This window comes from Hypanus sabinus, chromosome 13, assembly GCF_030144855.1.
Source record: "Hypanus sabinus isolate sHypSab1 chromosome 13, sHypSab1.hap1, whole genome shotgun sequence".
In the NCBI taxonomy this organism is placed as follows: Eukaryota; Metazoa; Chordata; class Chondrichthyes; order Myliobatiformes; family Dasyatidae; genus Hypanus; species Hypanus sabinus.
In genome coordinates, this window is record NC_082718.1 from 47,346,514 (window position 1) to 47,373,782 (window position 27,269).

Sequence of the window (27,269 nt, forward strand, 5' to 3'; positions counted from 1 at the left end):
TTAGAAAAGTGAAGTATAATCTTACTAAAATGTACAATATTCTTACAGGTTTGATAGGGTGGAAGTGGAGATAATGTTTCCCTTTGAAAGGGTTTCTGGAGCCAAGGGATTAATCTCAAAATAATGGGTCACCCATTCAGAATTGCAGGAGAAGAGGTTTTTCTTCCAAAGGGTAAGCAATTTCTTTGGAATTCTCCACTAAAGGTTGCTTTGGAGGCTGAGTTACCAAGCTTAATGAAGGCAGAGATTAATAGATATTTGACAGATGGGCTAACAAAGGATATAGAGGTGGTGCAAAAGAGTGATTCCGAGGTAGAAGGTCAGCCATAATCTTACCGAACAGTAGAGCTGGTTTCAGGGGGTGAAAGCCCCTCTTCTTATGAGCTACCACTACAAACTATATATAGGTTGCTGTGTGGTGATAAGGACAGTTTTATGATAATATGGTTCCTCACTGTATTAAGAATGGTGTAGACAGATTAACCCACTGCTTATCTGCTGGAGAGCATGGGCTCTAAGACTTGTAAGGGACCTGCAACATGCTGAGTTTCTGACAGGCTTGTCAATGCACTAAAAATTACAGTATGCGCACTGATCAGTCACCTTTTGAAGGATGCCACATTGAATCTTTATGAGTGCTTTGCAGCAGCAATATTCTGCGACCTTTTCTTCTGGGGAGCTGGCACCCCACTGTTCACAATGGCTGCATGTGCCTCAGGCCTGATAACTCTTCATGTGTAGGTCCCATGTCTAATAAATAAATATGGTGTTGGTCGGGCCTAGTTTTGTATAAGATATTGGTGAGGCCTAATTTGGAGTATTATGTGCATTTCTGGTCACCTACCTACTAGAAAGATATCACTAAGATTGGAAGAATACTGATAAAATTTAACAAGAATGTTGCCAGGACTTGAAGACCTGAGTTATAGGGAAAGATCGAATAAGTTACAACTTTATTCCCCAGAGCGTAGGAGAATGAGGGGAGATTTGATAGAGGTATAGATAGTGTATACATAAGGGTATAGATGGAGTAAATACAAGCAGTCTTTTTTAACTGATTTTGGGTGAGGCTAGAACTAGAGGTCATTGGCTAAGGGTGAAAGCTGAAATGTTAAAGCGCAACATGAGAGGAAATGTGTTCTTTCAGAGGGTGGTGAGAGTGTGAAATGAACTGCCATTGGAAATGGGGGATGTGGGTTCGATTTCAACATTTAAGAGAACCTCTGATAAGTACATGGAAGGGAGGGGTTATAGAGGGCAATGGTCCGGGTGCAGGTGAATTGGACAAGGCAGAATGAACTAGATGTGCTGTAGAGCTCTATGGCATTACACAGTATTCAAGGTCTCAGGCTCTGGGCTGGGGAGGTGGGAGAGTAAAATTGAATGATTGTAGGTCTTCTTTACTCTCCTCTAGCTCTTGTTCCACTGCCCAATCAGCTGCAGTTCCAAGGTATAAGAATTAGAACAGCAACATTGGAAGTGTGGCAATATGTAGCTTCCAGATGATAAGAGACTGTGGAATGAAAGGAGGATAGGGATGTGAGAAAATAATAGTAATCACAGTTTCTCTGGTTTCAGCTGCACTCTTGACAATAATGTCTGTTCATTTTCGGTCATTACTGTCTTTTTCTACAACACCATGCAAATAGCTTAGGCACACACATATACATATGTGTATATATATATATATATATATACACACACACACACACACACATATACATATGTATATATGTATATGGCTAGGTAGCTATATATAGCTAGGGTGTCTCAGACTTTTACCTAGTACTTTTTTGTATTGCACTGTTCTGCTGCCTCAGAAATACAAATTTCATGACATACGTGAGTGATGATAAACCTCATTCTGATATGGGTCTCTATTGTGGTCTACAGGGAGAGGGGAGTCATGGTTGGGAAAAGGGGAAACGGAGGGGAGGGGGTGGTGTGGGAAGCACCAGAGAGCCATTCTGTTGTGATCAATAAAACAATTGTTTGGAATCAAATGACCTTGTCTCAGGGTTGGGCATGTCTGCACCACTGCCACTTCCCACTCCTGGCACTCTTTCTCTGCCACCGGCCCCACACCCCTCCCATGGTGATCCGCCCTTGCCATTCCCAACATCCTTTACTCCCACCAGATTTATAAATTTGCTCTCTGCTCCACATTGACAAATACAGTACTGCACAAAAGTCTTAGGCACCTTATCTATCTATCCATATATACACCCAAGACTTTGGCACAATACTGTATAGGAATAAGCTGATGTATTCTTCCCTGTCCTCTGTTGGCTAGCTACTGCTGCATGTGATAATGCACCACCTGTCATGCAAGAGGGAGGTAAGAGTGTGATTATGAACTATGTGTGTATACAGGTAATTTGCCCATCATGGTTAATAGTTGGTGTTATGTATACTGTAAATTTTAGTATAAGCTAAGGATGGCTATCTAGCGGCACTGTCAAGTTCAATGAAGGTCTGGTGAAGTAGCTGTATGATATGTTTGTAACCTGGTAAATAATGGTTGTCAGTAGGTGAGTGAGCAGAGTGCAGTGTTTGGGACTAATGATGTTGAAGGGATACCGCAGTTGAGAATTCATACTCAGTGATCTTGACCACATGTATAATGATGGAGAACCTTTTGAGGTCCTGTATCTGGGCCCTTGTAGTTTAGATGCTACAGCTATCTATATATACTTTTCTATTTAATGCTTAAACATAGAAAGTAGAACAGTACAGCACAAGAACCTTTGTCTGCACTGACCATGATGCCAATTTACCTAATCCCATCTGCCTACACACAGCTCCTCTACTGCTTATACATTCACATATCGACTGAATTGTCTCTTAAACGTTGCTATCAAACCTGCTTTTACCGACCACCACCCTCAGCCCTGGCAGTGCATTCCAGGCACCTATCACTCTCTGTGTAAATCAAAAACTTGCCTCGTATATTTTCTTTAAACTTTCCTCTTAAATTAAACCTACCTTCTCTAGTACTTGACATTTCCATCCTGAGATAAATTCTTAATTATCTAAATTATACATACCTCTCAATAGTTCTGTAAACTTGAGTCAGGTTACCACCCCCCCCCCCCCCCCACCCCCGCTCTCACCCTCCAATGCTGCAGAGAAAGCAGAACAAGCTCGTTCTACCTCGATTTATAAGTAATTCACTCCAGTGCAGGCAGCATCCTGGTGGACTTCTACAAGAAAGCCTTCATATGCTTCCTATTGTGTGGAAACCAGAACTGCCTAGAGCACTCCAAATCAAAATTCAACACAGAAGCAGCATTATATTTGGCATTATATATTCAATACCCCAAATGATGAAGGAAGGTACTCTTTCTTTACCTCTCTATCCACTTGGCTTGAAACTTTCAGGAAGTTCTGGGCTTTTACCCCAGGATCGTTTTGTATATCAGTGGTCATATAGGTCCTGCCATTTACTGTATACTTGCCTCTTGCTTTTCACCTCCCCAAAAGCATCATCTCACACTTTCTGACATTAAACTCCATCTGCTGTTTCTTCAGCCAAATTTCCAAAAGGTATACATCGTGCCCTTTAACAAGCCTCCGCACTATCCACAACTCCAGTAATTTTTATATCGTCTGCAAACTTGCTAGTGAGAACACCTACATTTCATGTTTGGAGGATCCTTCTGGAGAAACAGAATTGGTCTCCTGTACCAAACCTTCAGAATACTTGCTTGCTATTTTTAGCCATTCCTGAAAGTCTCGCAGGTCAGAATGAGTTCAAGAATGCCTTTCTCATCCTGTGAAGTTACATTGTACATCCTTTTATAAACTGCAGGCTGAAAATAATGTAGTGCAAGCCTCTCTTGAAATTGGGCCCACTCTCTGGCGAGAATTGAATGAACACCGTGGTTAGTGTTGACAGAAGGCAGCAATCATATATACAAGCAGACAGCACAGAGCAAGTTTGCTACCAGCATCAGAAATGAGGCACAGATTATTCACTCATAATGATCTCTCTGGCTGTTTTGATGCCACACTTCTTAGCCCCCATGACACTGTGATGACCATCTGGATGATAGAATCATACTTTAGTTTTTCTTGTTATTGCAAAGCTGTTCGTAATCTATAATCAGAAAGTATGCTTGAATAAAGTAGAGGGAAATTATTGAGTGACGGGACACTACCATTTTAAAACATATTTATGTTAAGTTTCAAATATAACAAAAACACTGATGCAACAGTTTGAAATATGGATGTAATGTGCTCAAAAAACAGACAACCATTACCGCCATCACTAACTTCAATTCCCGCCACTGCCTGTAGGAATTTGTACGTTCTCCCGTGACAGTGAGGGTTTCCTCTGGGTGCTCCAGTTTCCTCCCACAGTCCAGAAACGTATCGCTTGGTAGGTTAATTGGTGACTGCAACATGTCCCTTGATTAGGCTAGGGTTCAATTGGAGAGACGCTGGGCTGCATGGCTTGAAAGGCTGGTAGGGCCTTCTCTGCACTGTATTTCAATAAATTAATGAATCTACCAAACACCTCTCAAACATGCCCTTAATAAACTTCAACCTCTAGGCTTATACCAACCTATAACTGATCAAATACCAGCTAACAACTATCTCAGGCTGTACTCCAATACCAGCTGACAGCAATGGCAGGCCTTGCTCTAATTCCACGTGCCATCTATCTTACACCATTTTCTACTGCCAGTCACCACCAACACCAATTAAAATCCATCTCTCACTACCATTACAAAAAATGTATTCTATATTGAATGGTGAAATGAAAGACAGATTTTGCATTTTGTTATTTGTTCCTAGTTAGATAATGAAGAAAAGACAATAGCTGCACGGATATAACTATTGTACCATAAAATTTGTGTGAACTATTTTGTAATTTGTAACAATAATGTGTATTCTTACATGTTAGAGTTTAAATTATTTTGTTGGGTATAATTAAATAATAAAGTTAGTAATTTGAGTAAAAGATTGTATTTATGGCAGTAAGACAGAATTAGATCACTGCAAATGAAAGACTGCTTAATTGTTCTTTCTTAGCTCAGATACCCGGTCTATTCATAATTAATCTATACAGGTATAATGTATTTAAATACTGTTTCTATGGAGTGCTTTATTCCTGTGACACCAGCGCTGAATGCTGAGTGAAAGCAAATCTTCATGAAAGCTGAATGCAGCCGTTCTACTTGAAGAGGGCAGCACTGGTCCAGGGACAAGTCCTTAGATGCTTCTCCCTCAGGCTTCTTTATATAATGAACCCATTCAGTCTCCAGTGTCTGTATTGATTCCAGTATAATAGTGATGTATACCAAACCTCTTACTGCTCAGCCTATGTAAACACTTTCTGCACAAACTTGAAAATGTTTGAATTGTAGGTACTCAAGCTGTGAGGTAGTTAGGCCTGGTTAAGGTGAAGACTGTGCAGATATTTTCACATAGCTATGAGATATGACTTCGCATTAATTTGAGCATTCTTAAAGCATGAAATGAATTCTTGTGGAATTAAGCCAATTTCATAAATTAATTTCATAAAGTAACAATAAATATTAACAAATGACAATATTACTTTCGTAGACAAGACATAGATACTTATAATAAAGAAATTAGATTATAAGATGACTGAACTTTACTGCTACAATAACAGATTTATGAAGTGGACTGTGAACTGAGAAGGTGCAGGAAGGTGCAAATGAGATGGCTGAAAGCTCTCCCAGGGTAATTGCAATATTGGATGGAAGGGGTGGCTATACATACTGGTCCATATTTGATAGATCAGAAGGCAGGACTGTGACAAAGAACTGGAATTTGTTAAGAAGCCAAGGGAGAATTTGCCAATTCAAGGAAGATTTTAAATTCATTGTGCAAGGATAGTGGGGAAAGCATGATGTTGATCAACTCTGCCATGGAAGGTCCCAAGCCTGGTTGCAAAAGGAGGTGGCTTGGGTATGGGGAAAGCAACCTCATCCCGTAAAAACCCAGAACTACAGAAACACCAACAGAAGCTCCAAGGACCTCTTGCCTGGGAGAGGATGGATCTTCAAAGATAGACTGCACCTGGGGACAACTTGAAGGACTGGCCCTGAACAGAGGACTCTGGCAAGCTGCTGTCAGTGGCCAGTGTCCCAATAGAGGTAATCAGCTTAAGAAGAAGAATGATGTTGAACAGTGAAATCAAGGGTGATGGATAAGCAACATGCAGGTGGGAAAGAGATGCATATAGCAGCACCTTGAGTCAGAACCAAAGTAGATTTATCATCAAAGTATGTATATGTTGCCTTATGTTATACTACCTTGAGATTCATTTTCATGCAGACATTTACAGCAAAATAAAAACAACACAATTTATGAAAAGCTATATATAAACAAAGTCTGACAATATACAAAAGATGACAAATGGTGAAAATAAAAATCATAAATAATGCTGAAAATGTGAGTTATAGAGTCCTTGAAAGTGAGTCAGAATGTTGCAGAATCAGTTCAGAGTTGAGTTGAGTGAAGCAGTCCATACCAGTTCAGGATCCTGATGGTCATAGGGTAATAACTGTTCCTGAGCATGATGGCATGGGACCTGAAGCTCTTATACCTCCTACTCAGTGGTTGTAGTGAAAAGAGAACATGGCCTGGATGGTGGAGGTCTTTGATGTTGATACTGCTTTCTTGTGGTAGTGCTCCTTGTAAATGTGCTCAATGGTAGAGGTTTGCCTCTGATAGACTGGCCTGTATTTACCACATTCTGTAGACTTTTTTCTTTTTGACCAATGGTGCTTCCAATGTTTGTGTATGGCTAGAGCAGTTTGGAAAACTGAGTCTGAAATTAATGGTTAAAGAATTAGATTTAGAAGTAAAACAGAAATGCTTTTACATTAAATTATGCAGGATTTCCTGTAATCAAATTACCTGAGACAGTGCATGCACAAAAAATTAGAGGATGTGCAATCTCTATTTGTAATTTTGTTTGCATTTCTTTCTTAAGCCTCAAATTATTATATGGCTAGTATAATAATAGTGAAGTCTTTCTATAAAACTGAATGTAGTTCATAGTAATTAGCTTAAATAATATTCTATTTTTTAGAATTTGTGCCCTCTGGCCCTAGACTCCCCCATGATAGGAAGCATCCTCTTCATGTTCACTCTATCATGCCATTTAATATTCAATAAGTTTCAATGAGATTCCCTCCCCCCCCCCCCCCCACATTCTTCTAAACCCCAGTGAGTACAGATCTGGAGCTCAATTGCTGTTCATATGTTAAAACTTACATTCTTGGGATCACTCCTGTGAACTTCCTCTGGATCTTCTCCAATGCCAGTACATTCTTTCTTAGATAAAGAGCCCCAAATTTGCAATAAAACCTCAGCATTATATCCTTGTTTTTGTATTCTAGTCCTTTTGAATAGAATGCGAACGTGCATTTGCTTTCCTCAACACTGACTCAACCTGAAAGGTAATCTTTAGAAAATCCTGCATGAGGACTCCCAAGTCTCTTTACATCTCTGATTTCTGAATTTTCTCTTTTCAGAAAATAGTCCTTACAACAAAGTGCATAACCATACACTTCCCTACACTATATTGCATCTGCCACTTTGTTGCCCATCCACCTCATCTAAGTCTTTCTGCAAACTTCCTGCTCCCTCAAAACTACCTGCCTGTCCAACTACCTTTGTATCATCTGTAAACTTGGTGTACTAGGTATGATCTGTGCATCTAATACTGAAGGTATTAGAAAGGAAAAGGTTGTCAGGGGTTGGAGAAAGAAATTGAAAATAGCCGTGCATCTACAAGTAATGAGCTTGTGTTACAAGGTCATTAGAAATAGGAACAGGAATAGACCTATTGATCCCTTTCTGTCATTCTGTAAGATCATGGTTGCTTTGTTTTTAGCCTTAACAACACTTCCCTACTGCCTTTTTATGCTCAATGTCCTTGGAATTCAAGTGTCTGTCAGTCTCCATTGGATATGTTAAGTAACTCTACAACCACTACCCTCAGGAAAGGAGTATTCTAAAGGGTCAAAGGGAAGAAATTCCCTCTTGGTTCCCCCTAATACTAGGTTTTCACTCAGCAAGATAATTATTTCAGCCTCTACAATATCAATCTCCCTCAGAATCTCAAATGTTCTAATGATCATCTCTCCTCCCTCTAAACTCCATTTAGTATAGAACCAACCTGTACAATATCATTTGTCAAGCTAACTCTAGTTGATTTCTCTGCGCAGCTTCCAATAAGAGATGACCTTCATTTTCTATGAAATAATGAAATTTGTCAGGATGCTGGAGCAGGGATCCAATCACAGACCCAGTACCATCCACACTGTGATATTAATTAAGTAACAAATCTTGAGGTACAAACAAAGTCAGCACCAAAGTTCAGGCAGAGATAAAAACATCCAGAGAAATCCGAAAACCACAATCAGGAAACAGGTAAAATCAATATTCAGACAGACAGAGTACAGATACAAATGCTGGAAAAACTCAGACCAGCACCGTCTGTCAACAAACAGGTGAAAACACAGGACTAAAATACACTGAGCAATAAACAGAGAGGCAGATGAGAGGTGGAGCACAATGAGATGCAGATGGCAGCAATACAGGTAATAATGAGAAACAGATGAGTGATGGAGTACTCAGTAATACAGGGGCTGGAGTAGAGCAGGAGCAGGAACAAGAGCACATGGGAATACAAAACCACAGACTGACGGCTAGGGAGAAAACACACAAAAAGACAAAGTTCAACTGGAGGTACTGACAGAAATTTTAACTGTATTTACTGTGTGTCTCACCAGTACCCTGTACCCTCGTTCATCCTCCATACCTCTTGCATTAATGTCTGATATTCCATTAGCCTTCCTCGTTACTTGCTGTACTGGAATGTTAACTTCTTGTATATCATGCTAGGATCACCACAACCCTTTGCACTGCAACATTTTGTTTCTCATTCTGTCTTCCAAAGTGGATAATAATCTAATTTCCCCACATTACACTCTATTTGTCAAGTTCCGCCACATTCCATTTACCATTATTCTCTTGCATCCCATTATGCCTCCCTCATAGCTTGCTAATCTGTCGATCTCTGAATCATCAGTAAATTTATTTGTAGAACTGTTGGTGCCTTCATCGTTTCTACATTGTTATTGATCACTATACATAGTGACTTATATATCCAGATTCTATGTTTTATTTTGGTCAGTTTAACCTTCATCCATGTAAATACAGTCAATGGCCACTTCACCAGGTATAGGAGGAACTTAATAAAGTTCCCACTGAGTGTATTTCTGTACATTCATGGTCCTCTGCTGCTGTAGCTGATCCACTTCAAGGGTTGGCATGTTGTGGATTTGAAGGTGTTTTTCTGCATACCACTGTTATTACACGTGATTCTTTGAGTTACTGTCACCTTCTTGTCAGCTTGAACCATTCTCCTCTGACCTCTCTCATTAACAATGCATTTTCACCCACAGAACTGCTGCTCACTGGATGTTTTCTTTTTTTTTGCACCATTCTCTGTAAAACACTAGAGACAGTTGTGTGTGAAAATCCCAGGAGATCAGCAGTTTCTGAGATACTCAATCCACCCCATCTGGCATCAACAATGATTCCATGGTCAAAGTCTCTTAGATCATATTTCTTCCCCATCCTGAAGTTTGGTTTGAACAACAACTGAACCTTTTGACCATGTCTGCATGCTTTGAGTTGCTGCCACATTGTTGGCTGATTAGATATTTGCATTAACAAGCGGGTGTACAGATGTACCTAATAGAGTGGCCCCTAAGTGCGCTTTATGACCTTTCCACCTCTGCTCATACCTTTCATAGAGACTACTTAACTTTGTGCATCCTGTTTGTTGCATTCACAAAGAACGCTAACAAATACGTCTAATGCAATTCCCCTTTCATAGAACCATGTTGACTCTACCTGATTCTCTTGTGGTTTTCTAAATGTCCTGCTGCTACTTCCTTAATAATGGATTTCGATATTTTCCCTATGATTGATGTTTGGCTAACTTCCCTACAATTTCCTTGAATAGTGATGTTACTTTTTTATTTTTTTAGTGCTTCTGGGACCTCTTCAGAATCCAGGGAATTCTGGTAGATTATAATCAAAGCTTCCTCTACCTTGGCAGCCATTTCCTTTCTGACGTTAGGATACAGGCTGTTAGTTTCCTGGATCATTAACCTTTAGCATCATTACTTTGCCTACTGCTGTGTCTAGTGAAAGAGAATGATCCAGCTTTGTATAACCATTATATTATCTATTAATTATGACATGATTTTAGTGTCTTTTACCACAAAGCCCAATTCAAAATCATTACTTAAGCTTTATGACATTTCACTATTTTCCTTTAATCATTTCTCAGTCTCCAAGAGATCTGTGTTTAAGATAGCTACTCTTATTCTTTTGATATACATGTAGAAGCTCTAAGTACCTGTTTTATCTGCTAGTATACTGTATGCTCAGAGTCTGTCTTCTCTATAGTTCTTTTAGGTGTCCTTTGTTGCTCCTCAAATTTCTTAGTTCTCTGCCTAACCACTAAATGTCACAACATTGTATATCGTTCAATTTCATTGCTGTCCTAACTTTCTTAGCCAGCAAAAGTTAGTGCATCCTTCCTATAAAGCCTTTTGTTCACGCTGGAAGGTTCCTCTGCTAAGATTGATGAAATACATAAATATCTGCCAGTGTTGATCTGCCATATTACCCTTTACTTCATCTTCCCAGCCAATGTTTGGCAACACCATCTTTGTACCACTGTAATTCTCTTTAATTAATTTTATGATACCTAAGTGTTTGCTCTCTACTCAATTTGAAGTTCAGCCAAGCTATGATTACTCTTTCCTTGGAAATCCTTTACTGTAAGATCATTAATTCTTCCTGTCTCATGACACAATGCCATGTCTAAACTAGTCAGGTCTCTGATTGTTCCCTCAAAGTATTGCTCCGAGGAATCATGTGGAATCATTACCATCATTATTATGTGCTGTGTTGTATGACATGGGCGATCATGGTTAACCATCTGTCCCTAATCTGCAAGGATCGCTGCCTGTGGGGCAGACCCCTCCCATGCTGCTTGTCCCAATCCTTTCTCTATCCATGACCAAGTTTATTCTTGTCATCTACAATACCTTCTGCAAACATATCCTGAAGGCAACACTTGGTAATTTACTTTGTTCAATCTATGATGATCATTTTTACTGCAGTGTCTTCTTATAAGCTCATTGTTCCTCAAGACTTATAGAATCAGAAAGTTGAATTCTTGTTCTCCTAATCTGCCCAATTGTAGCCCTTGCATTTTATTGTTTACTTTCATTGCATTTTCCCTGTAGCTACTCCTAAATTGTGCACTTTACTTTCTGTTTTCTTTTTACTACCTCAGTGTGCTTATGTATGGTGTGATCTGCTGAGATAGCACACACACTGAAGTTTTTCAAAGTATTTTGGTAATAAACCAATGTTAGCAATGTCACTACAGGATAACAGCATTACACAGCATGGGAACAAGCCCTTCAGACCACCGTGTCCATGCCAAAGATCGAAACCTACAGTACCTTGCAAAAGGCTTAGGCCAGGGGTGGGCAAACTTTTTGACTCAAGGGCCACAAAGGGTTCTAAAATTTGACAGGGGGGCCGGACCAGGAGCAGATGGATGGAGTGTTTTGGTAATACACCTCATAAGAGAAAATAAAATATCATGGGATATGTAGAAAACATGTGCTTTAATTTCAATTGAAAATGAACAAATGCATTACAACAAAATATCTGTCTTTGAAGTCCCATGGTATTTAGCTATTTATTGAAATGACTTTTAAAACACTGAAAATTAAATGAATAAAATACAGCTTTTTTAATAGTAACAGTTATTATTTTAAAGCACTGAAAATTCGGTTATCCTTCAAGACATCATCACTCTCCTCCTGACTGTCTTTATTTCAAAAACGGTAGGAGATGCAGGTCTACTTGTCCTGCTCCTTCTTATTCAATTGTCCCCTGTTCCAAAACTCAACAACGACCAGCACAAGGATAGAACAGTGACAGCGTGCCAGTATGCGGAGCGCGTTATTTGATCTGGAGCGCATTTTTTATTTTGAGAACGTACTTACACCTGCGCACTACTCATGTCCATCACTTAACAGAAATGACATGTAACATGTAAGGCTTATTGAAAAAAATATTTTCAAATGCATTTTTTACATAACACAATGAAGAAACTTAAATTTTTAATTTCAGTGGGAACAGTGTTGTTGGTCTCCCTTTTTAGCTAGCGCATCAAAGTCTGGATTTAGTTTTGTTGTGGCGATTCTCAGGATGGATCTGAGGTGTTGGTCAATTAACTTGGATCTGTGGCTGGCTTTGTTGATGTTCATGACGCTGAACGCCTGTTCACACAAATAGGTTGAGCCGAACAAAGAGTAAAGTGCAAATGTGGAGTAATATGCTGCACCTCAACAAAGGTCAATGTATATAGAGTGTGTCATCTATTGGGAAAACGCCAGAATTGCGGGGAAAAATGTTAACAAGGTTTATTAATATAATTTCATCAAGTTCTGCGGGCCAGATTAAAAAGCTTAACGGGCCGCATATGGTCCCGGGCCGTAGTTTGCCCATGCCTGGCTTAGGCACATATATACAGCTATACAGTGGAGAATGAGTTTGTAAATCCAGTGGGAGCAAATCTGTTGGGAATGGTGAGGGTGGAGTGCCACAGGATGGGTATGGGACAGGTGGTAGAGATGGAGCGCTAGAGGTGTGTGGAATGGGTGCAGAGACACCAGGCAAGGTCATTTGATTCCAAACAATTGGTTTATTGATCATTATAGAATGTCTTTCTGCTCCTTCCCCTATTCTCAACCATGGTTCCCCACTCCCCGTCCCCTTCCCATTCTCCGGCTACAATAGAGGTCAATATCAGAGTCAGGTTTATCTACACTCTGGTATGTCATGAAATTTGTTTTTTATTGCTGCAGTGGTACAGAGCAATATATAAAATTGCCACAGCACTGTGTAAAGGTCTTAGGGACCACAGCTATATAAATGTGCCTAAGACTTTTACACAGTATTGTATCTATACTAATTTAATTTCCCAGGCACTTAGTCTGTAGCCCAATATGCCCTGGCAATTCTACTGCTCATTCAGATGTTTCTCAAATTTTCAGAGTTACCTGCTTCCATCAGCTTCTCAGTCAGAGCTTTCCCGATTTCAGTAATTTTCTCTGGGTGAAAAAAAAATCCCTTTAATCCCCTCTAATCCTTTTGCCTTTTGCAGCTATGGAAAGAAGTTTCTTGCCATCTATCCTTTCTCATCATTCCCTTGGAGGCTCCTCTGTTCCAGGGAAAGCAAACCTAGCCTTTCTATTCTTTCCTCATAACTGAAACCAGAATCTAGAATCACTTCTGCTCTTTCTCCAATGCCTATGATATGGTGACTATTGCTGCACATAACATTTCTGTTGTACCAACACTTCCTTGTCCTTGCAAATGAAGGCAAGTATGTTGTATACTTTCTTCACCACGCAATTTGTTCTGTAAATTTAAGCAATATTTGGGGCATTGTACCGCGGTGCTTAAAAAAACCCCAAGCTGCTGGAGAAACTTGGCAGGCTAGGTAACATCTAGGGAGGCAAAGGGATAGTCAGCATTTTGGGTTGAGATCCTGCATCAAGACTGAGAGTGTGAATAACCAGTACAAATAGGTGAGAATGGAGGGCTGAGGTGGGAGCTGGCAAGCAATGGGTAGATCTTGGTGGTGAGAGCTTGATGGACAGATGGAAGCAGCTGGGTGGGGGGAGCACTGGAGATAGTGATGGAGGATGGAGGGTAATCAGTCCAGACAACAAAGGGTTGAAGATCATGGAATCTGAGAAAGAAGGAATGTCATAAGTGGTGGGAAAATAGGAACAGATGGGAGTGGAATAGAAGACTAAAAGAGTTGAGCATGTGGGTCAAAGGCCAATGGAACTTGTTTGAGAAAGGGAAAGAAATTGGCTACCTGGGAATCAGTTACCAGGGATGAATTCCAATCTCCCGTATAACAAAGTCAGGAGTTAGCCATCTCAGCAGAACCTCCAAGTAACTTGTCACGGATTAACTGGACTCTGAAAACTCAACTCACACTTTATCTACATGTGCAGAAAGAGAACTTTGTGGACCCTGTCACCAAACTATTTTGAAGTTTGAACAAAGAATAGCCATTTTATACAGAATTGACTAAGAGTTACGGGTATTGACCAATTAGGAATCTTGAGTATGTTCAAGTCATTTATTTGCATGATCAATCACTATTGAAAATACGGGTGTTACAAGTCAAAAGAAACTCCAAGTTAACAACTGATAATACGTTGAAGTTAGTAAAGCAATTGTTCCCAATTGGTGTGTGCCTCGCATCGTTCAATTACATCCTTATCTTTTCTCAGTAAGCCAAATGGCTCCAGTCTCCTGTTGGACAAAAGGGAATCTGCACTCAGACCTTCTTTGCATGGTTGACTGTACACTGTTTGTAAATGAAGTGGACATTTACTTGACCATTGGCTTGCTGCAACTTTCTCACCAGCAGGGGTACAGTGCTGCCGGAGCTCACCGGAGTGCCGCTCCAGCACCTCTGTGAAAAAAAAAGTCAAAATAAACAAGCAGGGAATTTAACATATTAAATAGAGGGAATTTTATGGAAGCGGGAGTTGGGCAGAGGGGGTGGTGGCTGGTGGGGAAAAACATTAGGATATTTGATAATTTTTGGTAAAATCCTGGAGCTGTGACTGTTTTGCAAAATTCCTCCTTGCTCGACCCGTTGTCCCAGCATACCGCCATTTCACAGATCCTCAGTCTCTCTCCAGCACTCGTTGTTTGAGCATTGTTCGATGAGAAAATAAAAATCTTAGATCTTTTGAAAAGTGGCATGCCGATGTGGGCCGTGAGGTTGGTAAGAATGAGTCGAGCATTCGCACAAAAAAATCCAAAAGAAGCTGAAATTTATGGAAATGTTAGTGCTACCCTTACAATGGTAAAAATGGTCTCTCTGGTTCGTTATAAAGTGCTTGCAAAGACTGAGAAAGCATTAAGTGTGTGGCTAGAGGACATGTCACAGAAGCATATCCCTGTTGATGGAAAAATTATACGTGAAAAAGCACTTAGACTCTCTGAGCACCACTGTGACGGGGTTGAGGAGAGTGAGAGGAAGGAGTTTAAGCCTAGTAAGGGATGGCTGGCTGGCTATGTAAAGCGCTATAGCCTCAAGAACTTAAAGATCACGGGAGAATCGGCACGGCAGATGTACCAAGTATCCTATTATGGAGCTGATCGAAGTACTGTACACGCTTGAAGTCTCTCAGAAAAAAATTGTTGATAACAAACTATCAAAAGCTCACGCTGCTGCTCTAAATGTTGAAAATATAGCTAGTGAAGACGCTCTTGGAAAGTTATGTGACACCATGAATGCTTGGCATCTAAAGGCAACTTGTTCAATTTTTCATTCTGCATATTATTTAGCTCAGAATGGCAGACCATACTCTGATCACTTTGGCTTATTGAAACTTAAAAAAAAATGGTATTGACATTGGACTGGGACTGCATTCCTGCACCAGTGCTACAGAGATAATTAATCACATAGCCATTAATATGAAAAAGAACATTTGTCAGCATATCAGGCAGATAAATGGCATATTTTTCTGTTCTCATTGATGAATCAACAAGCCTGAGCATTAAGACTGCCCTAATAGTTTATTTGAAATGTGACAGTGATAAGGAAGGTGATGCCCATTTTATGAACTGCCTGATCAGAAAGCTGCAACTATTGCTGAGCATCTATTGAACTGTCTCAATAACCATGGGTTTGATGACTTTACTTGAAACAGAACCTTGTAGCATTTGCTGGTGATGGGGCGAGCGTGATGCTTGGTGTCAAATCTGGTGTTGCTACAATTCTCAAGGAACATTACCCTATTGTGATAATTTGCATTGTCTTAATCACAGATTAGAACTTGCAGTAGGTGATTCGGTGAGAGAAGTTCATGGAATAAATCATTGTCAATCATTTATGGACAAATTGTACAGTTTACAGTAGATCATCTCTAAATCAAAAGGAACTGTCTGAATGTGCCTCTCAACTAGAACAACAAATTTGTAAAATAGGCTGTATTCCGGGCACCAGGTGGGTAGCTAGCTCGTTTCAAACAGTTTCAGCATTGTGGCAAAATTATGAAGCATTGTGTTTTCATTTTGAAAAAGCAATGAAGGATGAGTTCTGGAAGTGACAGAAGAGCCTATGAAGGTCTGTTGAAAAGACTCTCTTCAGAACAGTTTCTATTGGACTCAGCTCTAATTTATGACACATTACATGAACTTGGTTTACTGTCAGTGTTTACAGAAACGCACTACTATGATTGTTTATCCAGATGAAAAGATCCAACGGAACATAAGATCACTGCATGGTCTGAAAGAGCAACCTGGTACACAAACTCTAGAGGCTCAAGAGGCAGTTAAAAAGGGGAAGTTTGGAAAAATTACCTTAACAAGCAATAACAAATTATCTCCATTAATTATCTACAGTTTCTTGCTAGTCTTATAAATAATTTGCAGCACCGTATGTTCATGGCAACATCCTTGAACATACTCAAACTTCTAACCTCAAAGTATGCATAAATCCCTGCTAAATGAAATGTGTGTCCTTGATAAAGATAACTGGCCTATTGAAATACAGCCTAATTAAGGAGAAGCTGCAAGAGGTTTAAGCTTTCTTCTTCCTCTGTAATAAATGTCTTCAGAGATTATGTGGAGGATCGTGGACGCCTCATCCCCCAAGCCCATTACTGAGCTGTTCACAAGTTATTCCTATTAGTACTGCTGAGTGTGAGAGAGGATTCAGTCTCATGAACTAGATAATAACAACAAAACGCTCAAAAATTCTCATAAATCATGTAGCGTCACTTATGTTTGTTAAACCACACGGACCTCCTCTAGTTCAGTGGAATCCTGAGCCATATGTCACGTCATGGCTGTGGTACCACAGATCATCAGATGACACCAGGACAAGAGTTACTTCAAACCTCCGAACACATATTACGCCTGACCCTTTGTGAAAATTATTGTGAAACTTCTCATTGGTGGCATTTGGTAAGTAGGTAATTACTTTTAAATTAGTAAAATACATGATTACTGTCTTTTGCTTTACTTGCTTGATAATTATATTTTATGATAATTAGTGAGTACAACTGTGCAACACTTTGTCATATTATTAAATTAAGTATTATATGTTTTATTGTACCAGTTATACACTGAAATGTAGTGATAGGCTATAATCTTGTTAATGTCTTAGCTGTCACTATACGAGGGGTGATTGATAAGTTTGTGGCCTAAGCAAGAAGGAGTCAATTTTAGAAAACCTAGCACATTTATTTTTCAACATAGTCCCCTCCTACACTTAGTCCAGCATTCGTGGAGCATACAGATCTTGGACCTCCAGAAAGTGTCCACAGATGGCTGATTATAAATTCGTAGCCTAAGGTAGAAGGAGATGAGTTATACAGCTCTTGTTACATGCACATGCAGTTCAACTCTGAGTGATTATGCAGGACGTTTGAAGTTAATAACTCATCAGTTAATAATGCTTCAGTGATTGATAAGTTCATGGCCTAAGGTAGAAGGAGATGAGTTATTAATTCAAACTTTGCATAATCACTCAAAGAGTTGAACTGCACGTGCATGTAACAAGAACCGTATAATTAATTTCCTTCTACCTTAGGGACTTATCAATCAGCCATCTGTGGACACTCTCTGGAGGTCCAAGATCCGTATGCTCCATGACTGCTGGACTAAGTGTGTATATGTAGGAGGGGACTATGTTGAAAAATAAATGTGCTAGGTTTTCTAAAATTGACTCCTTCTACCTTAGGCCACAAATTTACCAATCACCCCTCGTATGTATAGAGAGGATATAGGAAATGGCAAGCATTTTGTCAGCTCAGGCACCTAAAAAAATTAGCACTGCACCCCTGCTCACCAGGATCCACCTTTTGCACCCCAGCTCCTGTGTCACCCCTCCCCTTCACCTCATTATACTCCTCTTTATACATGGTTCTGATGCAGGGTTTGATTCAAAGCATCAGCTGTCCCTTTACCTTCTTAGGTGCTACCTGACCTGCTGAGATCTTCCAATATCTTGTATTTTAGCTTCAGATCCCAGTATTTGCAATCTCTTGTCTCTGTGTGTAATGTACATTCTGTAATGGGGCAATCTATTATTCCCACCAGTGACTTTTCACCTTGATGATTTCTTATCCCTGCCTAATTCCCCCATCCCAGTTATAATCACGGCCTTGAATAATAGGGCCACCCACCTCCTTTCTGCCTAAACCCAAGAGATTCTGCGGATGCTGGAAATCCTGAGTAACCCACACAAAATGCTGAAGAAACTCAGCAGGTCAGGTTGTGTGTCTTTACTCCTAAACATTCAGTTTGAGGCTTGGCCACCTAACAACTACATAATAGTTATGAGATAATATTTATTTATTTTTATTAGTATCATCAGCTCACATACCTTCTTATAAATATTAGCTGCATTCAGATATAGAGCTTTAATTTTATCTTATCATTTCTGCTTCCTCTGAATCTACCTTCTTGTGCACTCTTCCACTTGTCACTCTGTCCCATCCTTGGGCACTGTTACTGTTGATATAGTGGCTTGCACTGTTGCCTTTTCCTTTCCTTTTCCCTTCACCTGAATTCCTAACTTGTATTTCCAGATCAGCATTTCTCCTTTTTGATTCTACCTTCAGTTTCTATGCTTCTGAAGAGATGGTTTACAAAAGAAAACTGTCCAAGTATTGGTGAACATTCCCACTAAGGTGCAACTTCTCTGACCTGCAGAGGTCCTGCCTCCCCCAGAAATGCACATTCTTTGCAAAAGGCAGTGAACTCATAGGATAGTGTACAGAAATACACATAATATAGAAAGTTTTAATCAAAAATTAGTTCATTGTGAAGGAATTGGGAATAAATTGCTTATGTAGAGAAGATAAACTGTGAGAATGTTTTGTTGTTGTGTATTACCGTAAGAGTTGCATATTTCTACCGATGTACCATGGAGAGCATTCTAACTCGCTGCTTCATCATCTGGTAAGGGGGCGGTTGCTACTGCACAGGATTGAAGTAAGCTGTGGATTGTTGTAAAATTAGTCAGCTCCAACATGGGCACAAGCCTCTGTAGTATGCAAAACATCCAAGTCATCTTCAAATGTGGTGCCTTAAAAGGTGGTGTCCATCTTTAAGGACTCACACCACCTTAGATATGCCCTCTTTTTGTTACCCTCAGGAAAGAGGTGTAGAAGCCTGACGGCGCACACTCAATGATTCAGGAACAGCTTCTTCCCTTCTGTCATCCGATTCCTAAATGGGCATTGAACCCATGAACACTACCTCACTACTTCTTTATTTCTGTTTTGCAGAACTTATTTAATTTAACTATTTAATATATATTTGGTATAATTCATTTTTTCTATATTATCATATATTGCACTGTACTGCTGCCGCAAAGTTAACAAATTTCATGATATATGCTGGTGATGTTAAACCTGATTCTGATTCTGAACACACACAAAATGCTGGAGGAACTCTGCAGCTCAGACAGGATTTATAGAGAGCAATAGGCATCGGAAGGGGCACTGGGTTCTGATGCTGTTAGAGATGCTATCGAAATTCTGAGACTTATGGATAGGAGTGCAGTTCAAACTAACTTTAGCTCATAATGGCCTCTTTCAGTTGTTTTTCTTCATGTTCTCATCCATTTTATCTTGTTGTCCATTGGCAGGGTGAGGTCTTGGGGGATCTGTTATTTTTTGTGCAAAAGAGGGGTTGGGGGTGTTTGTGAGTTTTTGCTTCTTTTTCTTTTAGTTTTCATATGGGGGAGATTGATGACTTTATTTCAACTACTGTATTCTATGACTATCTAGAGAAGACAAATCTCAGAGTTGTATTCTGCCTACACACTTTGATAATAAAATGAACCTTTGAACCTTTAATAAACCGTCAGTGTTTTGGTCAAGTCCCTTCATCATCAGCTGCAGAATCTTGCATTTATGTATCACTGAAGTTTGTTTGTACTTAATTTAAAGGATGTAAGTGAAATTGGCAAAACCAACTTTTATTGGCCATTCCTAATTGGTCTTGCGAATTGTTGAAAAGCTGCCTACTTGAAACAATGCAGTCCTTTGGATGTAATTTCACACTGCAGTTGGGCAGGGACCTTCAGGATTCGTGCTGTGCAACAGTGAAGCAATTTAGAGAATAGTTTGTGATCTGTTTGACAAACTGCAAGTATTAGTGCTACCAAGTGATTGCTCCATGTGTATGTATTTCTTACTGATGCTGTCAGAATATCTTGGTGTGTAACATTATTTTATGACTGTTCACATTGCAGCTTTAGTGTAGCTGTGACAAACAGTGTAAGTGCTTAGGATGATGGATTTGAAGAGGGTTTAGACTTTTGATTCATCCAGTTTATCCATGAGGAACCAAACTTATCTTGAGAATAAACTAGTTAGCAGATAGTGATAAATTGTGAATTAGTTAATTATTATCAGATGTACTAAGGTACAGTGAAAAACTTTCTTCTGCATTCTATCTAGACAGGTCATTTCAATGCAACAATGCATTGAGTTAGTATGAGGGAAAACAATAACAGAATGTAGAATAGAGTGTTACATATACAGAGGAAATGCAATGCAGGCAGACGATATGGTGCAAGTCCAAAATGAGGTACATTGTGAGGTGAAGAGTCCAAATCATTGCATTAGAGGATCACTCAAACGTCTTATAACAGTGTCCTTGAGTCTGGTGGAACATGCTTTCACAATATGATGAAGCCTTAATGTGAAAATGATAATTTGTTCTTTAAGTACAATGTAATTCCTACCTTTACTGCTGTGCACAGACAGGAAACAGGAGAAGATGAAGTTAAACAGATTTAGAGCTTGTTTTCATTTTCTCGCCATCTCTTCCAACCCTTGGCAACAATGCCCATCAGGATGTGGCTGGTTGGTTGGTGAGGTTACTGTGCAATTCTTGGCTGGTAAAGTTCCCCTTCAGGCAGACTACTAATTCATAAATTGAAATGGTATAAGTGAAGTTACAGGAAGCATCCAAACTCATGTTTGACTCAATGCCCTGAGATGCCATGGTGCCTGAAGTCAATATTAAGGACTCTGAGGACCATTCATTCCTGCCTAAATACCACTGTCTGCAATCTTCAGTGCAGCTGTTCTGTCAGAAAGGACATATGGTATGAGAGTTTGGACAACTAACTGGAAGATATAATGTTAATGAATGTAACTCTTGTTGGGCTTTTGCTTGACTAGTCAGCCTTCCCAATTTAGCCGTAAGATCAAGAGGGCTATAAGCATCATTGCTATGTCCAAATCTGGTGCCTAGACTGATGACAGATGGTCTAGTTTTATGCTTACTGAATACAACTGCATGGTTTGCTAGGCCACCTCAAGGCAGTTCAGGGTTAACAGCATTACTGTGAGTTTGAGTTACATATTGACTTGATTCCTTCCCCGAAAGAACATTAATGAATCAAGTAAATTGTTTTGCAGCAATTTAATACTGATTTGCAGCTTTAATACTGATTTACAGTTTTAATTTCATCTTATTTAACTAAGCAGATTTAAATTTCTTAGCTGCTGTGGTTTGAGTTGAACCAGACCTCTGGGTTATGAATCCAGCAATTTGGCCACTATGTTGCCACTCCCACAAAATTGAAGTGACCATTAAAAGAAAGTTGGCTTTATATGAATAAACACCATTCAGGTCACAAACAGTTGTAAACATGAAAATAATGTGCTGCCCACATGCTTAAAAAAGTTTGTTCTTAACAATCTGTTTATATAGAAACTGAAAATATGAAAACAGACTTCTGTCCATTCAGTCCATGCAATCACTCATCCTCTGCAAGAAAAATTTGTTATAATCAAATTTATTGGGCCTATCCAAAATACATCTTGAACTTTCACCAAACTTCTTATGAGATCATGGTTCTTTGGCATTTCCTATTGATAGATTTACTCTTAACTGTTGACACTGGAATTAAATTTTACAACCTCTTTTTCAAATAAAGAACTTTTTCTTGTTTACTCCTGTAGATCTCTCGCATTTTATAAGTGCTCTTCTATTCTTGACTCCCTGTCTACTGGTGTCAATCTGATTCTGCCTTTGTACCCTGTTAGAGGATGTTAACGTCATTTTCATTCAGCAAAAGAAAGTTTTATTTTCCTATTTGTATTTTTCATAAAAAATAGGATTCCTAATTTGTGTTATGTACTGTTTAGAGCTTCAATAATATTCTTGTGACGTGGAAATCAATTATGCATTTTGTGATCTAACCTAGGGTTGAATTAGAATTTCACATTAACTCATGTACAACCACTTTCCCTTTCTCCACAAATCCTTAACTCTGTTTCGTTATCCATAGCTTTCTCACGCTTAGAAGGTGCACGTAACCTCCCAATTTATACCTTATTTTCTGTGGATCACATCCATTTCGGAGCATAAGTACTGCAGTTACGCTTTAAGAAATTACATCACAACATTTTGTTCCTTCACCTTATCAATCGATCACTGACCGGACATGTTAACTATTTATCTGTTCAAAGAAGGTACCAGCAGCTTGCTTGTTTGTTTGTTTGTTTGTTTGTTTGTTTATTTATTTATTTATTTGTAGAATACAGTGTGGAATAGGCCCTTCCAGCACTTTGAACCATGCCGCCCAGCAATAACAGACTTTAATCCTAGCCTGATCATAGGACAATTTTACAAAGACCAATTAATCTCCTAACTGGAAATCAGAGCTGCTGGAGGAAACCCACGCAGTGGAATTGAACCTGTGTCTCCTGAACTTGCCTTTGCTGAGTTGCAAAAAAAATGTTTCAATTGCAAGTTTCAGCACCAACTTGTCCATATCACATGATAAATAAAAATCAACACAGTGCACAGAACTGAATGTGAAAGATGACCACTACTCATTTCCAACCGCAGCACGGCTATAACCCCTGCTGTTTTATTCTGATGTAAATTTTAATTTATTGTCAATTTTATTCTAGTTTGTTGTTTCTCTCTTACCATCATATCACTAAAGCTTTATTAATAATACTCTGTATTGCATGTGATCAAAGGCTTCTTCAAAAGTCTTTTACAATACATTTGCTCATCAGAGAATGTGATGAAGTTGTTTGCAGACTCTGGGTGGTGGGGTGGAGATACATCTCCACCAAAGGAGGTGTGAGGCACTTCTTCTCTCTGCTACCCTGCAGGTCAACCTTGGGCAAAGTGGATCACCTGCTGAGACCCCCAATCAGGGTCATGTGAAGCCATGGAAGCAGGCAGTGGTTGGTCTCATGATCAGCTGCTGCATATCACAAGTCCTGGTTACGTGACCACTGATGCCAGCCAGATAATCTCTGAAGAGTATTGATAATGGCTGGGATCGCCTGTCTTGTAAAAACACCGCCAGAAGAAGGCAATGGCAAATCAGTTCTGGAAAAAAATTGCCAAAAACAGTCATGGTCACAGAAAGACCATGATCACTCACATCATACGAGACAGCACATAATGATGATGATTAGCAGATTCTTAACAACATTATAGCTTCTGAGCAAATACATTTATTAACAAAATTAAGTAAATACTTTATAATTTGATAGACCAGAAGATGAAAGATCAATAATACATTGGATTAGCTTGTCTCTCTGTGTGCACCAAATTGAATGGGAAATCTCACAATTAATTAACAACCCATTGGCATACTGTATAAAGCCATACACATGTGTAACAAAGCTCTTGTACTAGCTATATGAATAAAAGTGTTCAATAGATATTTAGTATTTGAAGAATGGAGAGTGTGACCTTCATGAAAGGGGTAAGGCTGTAATTATTTTTTTTAAGGAACTTTTGGCTCTGGGAGAAGACTGAATGAATGAAGGAAAACCTCAAATTTGAAAAAGGCTGATTGGATTTAATTAATTCAAATTAATCTTTTTCTAAAGTTAGTAGAGAAAGTTGATGAATTTTTCATAAGGCATTTGACAATGTTCTACATAAATGCAATTCTACACAATTGAAGCTCATGGAATAATAGGTCTGTGGCAGCTTAGATATCACATATGGAAGGAGATATGAGGAGATTTATGGCAAATGGTTGTTTCGCAGCATGTCTTGACACAAAACTCAGAAGAGTGGTGTACAATACGATGGATAGAGATCAACTATGAGTTTATATCAGCAGACTGACAGAATGTCAGACAAATGGCAAGTGAAATTTAATATAGAGACATATGAATTGACATATGTACTTCTGCAGGAAAAGCAAGCAGAGACAATACAGATTATGGAGTAGAGAGAGGGCAGGAACAGAGAATATGCATGCTTTGAAAATGAAAGGGTGTGTATTGCTGCAATGCACATTACTTGGATTGAATTACATTTTCTTTGCTGTGGTAATTTTAAATTACAGGATTTTTTAGTAAAGCAAATGGGACCCCTGCCTTTACATATCGAGGGATGAAGTACAGTAAAATTATTTTGAATATTTATAAAGCACTGGATAGTTCATAATTGGAGTATACTACTCAATTCTAGTCACTACATTTTAGATGGGAGGAAAGGACACAGGGAAAAATTCTGGCCTGGATGAAAAATTTTGACTAAACATTAGACTGCAGACTTGGGATTGATCCTCATGCAACAAAGAAGCTGAAAGAAGAAATGACAGAGGTGCAAAACCTTCTCTTGTTTAGATGAGCCCTACTCCAACCAACCTGAAAAGTACGATGCTATCTGAGTGATCTTCCATTTACCACCATAAATATAGAATCCCTCAATATTTATAGTGGTAGATGAGATGCCAATCAAAATAGCATTCTATGACATGTTATTCTGATTGAAACTCTCAGCAGATCTGGTAGCATCTATGGAAAAAGAATAGAGTAAAAACTGTAGAAAGGAAAGCAAGCATGTCAATTTTAAGTTACTGAAGGGTGAAAGAGGGACAGATAGGACAAAGGGAATAGTTCTCTTTTGGCAAAGTCAGAGTTGCCATTGCAATAAAAGTTTTGATAACCTACCTATTTGATTGATAGCTTAATGAGGGCAATCAAAGAAAAATAATAAAATTAATAGAGAAACTTAAAAGGCTTGAGAGGAAGACATTCAGAGAGAAGACACAAAGCAAAGTAAAAGGGGTAACATACCTGACTTGCTGAGTGCAGATCCAGTAATTGACTCCCTTGATTACTGGCATTTTGCAGAAGCTGGTGTTTGATTGACAGCTCCTCCCAAACCAATGAACTCGATTACCTGGAAGGACAAAGGGAACAGGCTCAAGGGAGCACCACCATCTGTGCTTGTTTCTTTGAATCAGAATCTCAGAATTCCCTTCCTAATAAATCTGTGGAGATAGCTTAACTTCATTGGTTTAAAATGACAATTAATGCACCAGTCCCTCGAGCAATAAGCAACTGCAAAAACTGTTTTTGTTGCTAGAGCAGCCAACATTTTACTTATCAAACAACATTGGTATCTATAGGCAACACGAGTGAATCTGCAGATGCTGGAAATAAATAAAAAACACAAAATGCTGGCAGAACTCAGCAGGCCAGATAGCATCTATGGGAGGTTATAACGATGTTTTGGGCCAAAACCCTTCATCAGGAGTGAAGTAACATGGGATGGTCGAGGGGGGATAAGTGGGGGGAGGGATAAAGTAGTGAGCTGGAAAGTGATAGGCTGGAGGGAAATGGGCTGGGGGGGAAGGTGGAGAATTATGGGAAATAAAAGAGAAAGAAAGGTAGGGGTGGGGGGAGAGATTATAGTGAGGGGGGAAAGAGAGAGAAAGAGAACGAGACTAAAATAATAGATAGGGATGGGGGTAAGGGTGCGAGGCAGGGGTATCAACGGAGGTCAGTGAGTTGGATGTTGGATGGCGGGATCTCCCTGTGGCCACACACTTCAATTCCACAGACCACTCCCACTCCGACATGTCTGTCCATGGCCTCCTCTACCGTCAAGATGAGGCCACACGCAGGTCGATGGAGCAATACCTTATCTCCTGCCTAGATAGCCTCCTTCCTGCCGGCATGAACATCCAACTCACTGATCTCCGTTGATACCCCTGCCCCCCCATCCTTTCCCCCATCCCTTATTATTTTAGTCTGGTTCTCTTTCTCTCTCTTTTTCCCCCCTCACTATAATCTCTCCCCCCAGCCCTACCTTTCTTTCTCTTTTATTTCCCATAATTCTCCACCTTCCCCCCCAAACCCATTTCCCTCCAGCCTATCACTTCCCAGCTCTCTACTTTAACCCTCCCCCCCCCACTTCTTATCCCCCCTCGACCATCCCATGTTACTTTACTCCTGATGAAGAGTTTTGGCCCAAAATGTCATTATTACCTCCTCCCATAGATGCTGTCTGGCCTGCTGAGTTCTGCCAGCATTTTGTGTTTTTTATTGGTATCTATTGGTAGTGAAAGAAATCAGTTGTGTTTTTCCCAAATTACCTCACAAATTCCAGTAAAGGAAAATTTTCCAATTACAGACAACTCCCAAATTGCAAGGAGTCGGGGAGCGAAATGCATTCCATAAAAAGATTCATATTGCAATGTTTGTGTAACATGAAGCTGCATCATTTGCACATGCATCAAGAATCTTGAGTTCAACTTGTGAATATTTAACTATGAGTTCTGTGAAAGTGTATTTTATTATGTACCTAAAAATTTTGGGGTGGTTATTTACAAATTCGGTTAAGACAAATTTCTATTTTTCAAGTGGCCATTAAGTGGTGGTGGGGGGGTGGTGGTTGCCTGTACATCAGTTTGGAGACAAATATTGATTATATTTTAATTATTTAAAAAATATTTTAATTAGTAATGATGAATTGTTTCTGATCATCATTTATTAACGGATCAAAGTACCCAGGAAATATTTCTCATTGTTAATTTGACATGAGGATTTATCCATTCATGCAGTTTTGAATTTTAGTGGAAGTAAAGGACATTGCCTTTAAGTTCTGAATCACTTTTTGCCCTGTTAAATGTGACAGCTGTGAGCCTCTAAGTAAGTATAAAAGTATTAAGATCAAATCATCTGTGATTTTTCCTGCACAGCCATATTTGTAGAGACTGTCCTATGTACAACTTAAACATGATGGGGTGTAGCACCAAGGTATCAGGCACAATAGCATTCATTTTGTGTGCTATAGCAGTTTATCTCACATGCATGTGCCACACTGAAGAGAGTGCTGGTACA

The 27,269-nt window shown here is 39.4% G+C and overlaps 1 protein-coding gene across 4 annotated transcripts in view; it reads left to right on the plus strand.

The window, feature by feature from the left end:
* The window catches only part of LOC132403838 (potassium voltage-gated channel subfamily A member 3-like), a 69,234-nt gene that overhangs the window by 9,300 nt on the left and 32,665 nt on the right, over window positions 1-27,269 (plus strand). For 2 of the 4 annotated variants that reach the window (XM_059987568.1, XM_059987566.1), the window contains exon 2: window positions 49-172. The exons of 1 other annotated variant lie outside the window; for it this stretch is intronic. The gene's annotated coding sequence lies outside the window, so the exon portion shown is untranslated. Of the gene's footprint in view, window positions 1-48; window positions 173-16,938; window positions 17,092-27,269 lie in introns of all 4 variants that reach the window. One more of the 4 variants, XM_059987569.1, reaches the window with a different exon arrangement.